The sequence below is a fragment of the Tachyglossus aculeatus genome, unplaced genomic scaffold, assembly GCF_015852505.1.
Source record: "Tachyglossus aculeatus isolate mTacAcu1 unplaced genomic scaffold, mTacAcu1.pri scaffold_258_arrow_ctg1, whole genome shotgun sequence".
NCBI lineage: Eukaryota > Metazoa > Chordata > Mammalia > Monotremata > Tachyglossidae > Tachyglossus > Tachyglossus aculeatus.
In genome coordinates this window covers 15,458-18,944 of record NW_024044973.1, presented here as the reverse complement: position 1 = coordinate 18,944, position 3,487 = coordinate 15,458, and the positions used below count along the sequence as shown (strand labels likewise).

General features: G+C 41.6%; 1 non-coding gene across 1 annotated transcript; it reads right to left on the bottom strand.

Annotated features, from left to right (window-relative positions):
- Positions 1-3,018: 3,018 nt before the first annotated feature.
- LOC119923778 lies at positions 3,019-3,156 on the bottom strand. The gene has a single exon (XR_005448966.1). It is a non-coding gene; the product is annotated as a small nucleolar RNA SNORA7 (small nucleolar RNA).
- Positions 3,157-3,487: the final 331 nt, after the last annotated feature.

The following is a 3,487-nucleotide window of genomic DNA, read 5'->3' as shown; positions in this document are numbered from 1 at the left end:
ATATACAGGTGCTGTGGGGAGGGCCTACAGCTCCTTAGCTCCTACAATAATAATATTTAATAAGCATTTACTCTATGCCCAAGCATTGGGATAGATACATTTAAAAAAAATTATGATCTCTCTTTGCCATTCTATGATCTTTTTGGCACTCCATCTTATAAATGTTAGTACTTTGATTTAGGCCACACTCAATTCTTTAATGTCACTTGTTGCTTCTCTTGTTTCTTTTACATCCTGGTCATGCTAATTGTTTTATATCTGCTAAGAGCTTACTATGTGCTAAGCACTGTTCTAAGTATTGGGTAGATAAAGATAATCAGATTATACACACTCCCTATCCCACATGGGGCTCAAGGTCTAAGTAGGAGGGAGGACAGGTATTGAATACCCATTTTACAGATGAGGAAATTGAGTGGTGACTTGCCCAATGTCACAAGGCAGGTAACTGGTGGTGCTCATAGCACCCCTTTCATGATTCCTACTTTACCGGAATCCCCTCACTTCTTTCCTGGATTCGAATTACACTTGGATTTACATTTTTTGTTCACCCCTCCCTCAGCCCCACAACACTTATGTACAGATCTGTACTTTATTTATTTATGTTAATGTCTATCTCCCCTTCTAGACTGTAAACTTCTTGTGGGCAGAAACTATATCTACCAACTCTGCTAAATTGTACTCTTCCAAGCGCTTGGCACAGGGATTTGCACGTGGTAAACATTCAATAAATATGATTGATTTATTCTTGTAAATCAAAAGCTTTCATTTTTTGAGCTTGAGTCTATAGCTGGCAATCACCACCTTGCAAATGCTGGCTAATTCTTTTCTTCTTTTTCCCTCTGGGGTTGTATGCCGCTTAACAAATACCATCATCATTATTATTATTTTTATTATTCATTCATTCATTCATTCTTAGGATGGTAAACTCTGGTAGAATAACCACCTCTGATTTTGGGGTTGTCTGTCTTCTATTTTCAGTTTCTTCCTACATCTAGGGTGGGTCTAGATACCCCATTGATGGCAGTGTGGCCTAGGTGACAGAATATGAGCATGGGACTCAAGCGATCTGGGTTCTAGTCTATGCCTCAGTTTCCAAACTGTAAGCTCATCTCTAGACTATAAACTCTTTGTGGGCAGGGAATATGTCTGTTTATTTTTATATTATACTCTCTCAAGCACTTACTACAGTGCTCTGCACAAAGCAAGCACTCAATAAGTACAATTGGATCAATGAATGAATGAGTTTCCTCATTTGTAAAATGGGGAGAAGAAACCTGCTCAACCTCAATCAATCAATCAATCAATCGTATTTATTGAGCACTTACTGTGTGCAGAGCACTGTACTAAGCGCTTGGGAAGTACAAGTTGGCAACATATAGAGACAGTCCCTACCCAACAGTGGGCTCACTGTCTAGAAGGGGGAGACAGAGAACAAAACCAAACATATTAACAAAATGAAATAAATAGAATAGATATGTACAAGTAAAATAAATAAATAAATAAATAGTGTAATAAATATGTAGAAACATATATACATATATACAGGTGCTGTGGGGAAGGGAAGGAGGTAAGATGGGGGGGTAGAGAGGGGGACGAGGGGGAGAGGAAGGAGGGTCTCCAGTTGTTGCTTGTTCACCTCCACATCAAACAGAAATTCCTTACCATTGACTTTAAACCACTGAATCACCTGATCAGTCAATCAATCAATCAATCAATCATATTTATTGAGCACTTACTGTGTGCAGAGCACTGTACTAAGCGCTTGGGAAGTCCAAGTTGGCAACATATAGAGACAGTCCCTACCAAACAGTGGGCTCACAGTCTAAAAGGGGGAGACAGAGAAAAAAACCAAACATGCTAACAAAATAAAATAAATAGAATAGATATGTACAGGTAAAATAAATAAATAAATAGAGTAATAAATATGTACAAACATATGTACAAACCTCCCTCCCTCCCTCCTTCCCTGCATCTCCTCTGATTATCTTTTAGCAACCCCAGCGCTCAGCACAGTTCTTGATGTGTCTTATTGAGGACACCCTTAATAAATACCATTATTATTATCATTATTAATAATAATAGCATTATTGCAGCTGCTGGAAACTGCCCAATTTCTATGCCAGGTTTTTTTTTTGTTGTTGTTGTTTTTTAGTATCTCGATCTCTGGCATGCTGAAGGCACAGCTCCTGAGTGGGGAGTGCGAGGAGGGAGGGAAAAGGAATAATTCATGGAGTGGAGGAGAGCGACTGCTGACATCAAAAGGCACTCCTGTAGCCCTTTCCAATCTCTCATGCATCCTGGCCAGCAGGAAGGGTGGGGGCAAACTCAGGAACATGGCAAAGATGGCCTTTGCCTCACTTCCCACATTCCTTTGGTGGGATTCTCACCACTCCCCAGGCTTCTCCCCAATCCCACCTTTTCTTATTTAGAATGAGGGCCCCCTGAGGGCCAGTGTTTACTATAAGCCAAGCACTGTAATAATAATAATAATAATAATAATAATAATAATAATAATAATAATAATTGTGGTATTTGTTAAGCACTTACTATGTGCCAAGCACTGTACTAAGCACTGGGGTGGATATAAGCAAATCGGGTTGGACACAGTCCCTGTCCCCCTGAGTGGACATAGTCTTAATCCCCATTTTACAGACGAGGTAACTGAGGCCCAGAGAAGTGAAGCGACTTGCCCAAGGTCACAGAGCAGACAAGTGGTGGAACCAGGATTAGAACTCATGACCTTCTCACTCCCAGGCCCGTGCTCTATCCACTATGCCTGTACTGTTTGGGCTAGGGTCTTGACTTATGCTGTCAAGTTGTCTCCAACCCATAGCGACTCCATAGACACATCTCTCCCAGAACGACCCACTCTCCATCTGCAATCGTTCTGGTAGTGTATTCATGGAGTTTTCTTAGTAAAAAATACGGAAGTAGTTTACCATGGCCTTCCACACAGTAAACTTGAGTCTCCACCCTCAACTCTCCCATACAGCTGCTGCCCAGCACAGGTGGGTTTTGACTTATAGCAGATTGCCTTCCACTTGCTAGCCACTGCCCAAGCTAGGAATGGAATGGGTAGGCCTCTGCTTGACTCTCCCTCCCATAGCTGAGACTGGTAGAGTACTGGAAACTCTGCAGGTGCCATCCCGAAAGGGGAGGGCTAGGGTAGATACAAGATAATCAGGTCAGGCACAGTCTCTGCCTCATGTGGGGTACACATTCTAAGGGGGAAGATGAACAGGTATTTAAACCACGTTTTAGAGATGAGGAAACTAAGGCCCAGAGAACTTAAGTATCTTGCAGGGAAGTGGTGGATGCACTTTCCACAGTTAGAACCCAGGTGCACTTTCCACAAAGTTGCCTCCCCTTGAATCATTTAGCCTTTACCGTATTCTTCTCCACACACTAAACACTCAATAAATATGATTGATCAACTGATTGATTCTCCAATACTTGTACAGTGTTTTGCACATGGTAGGCATTCAAG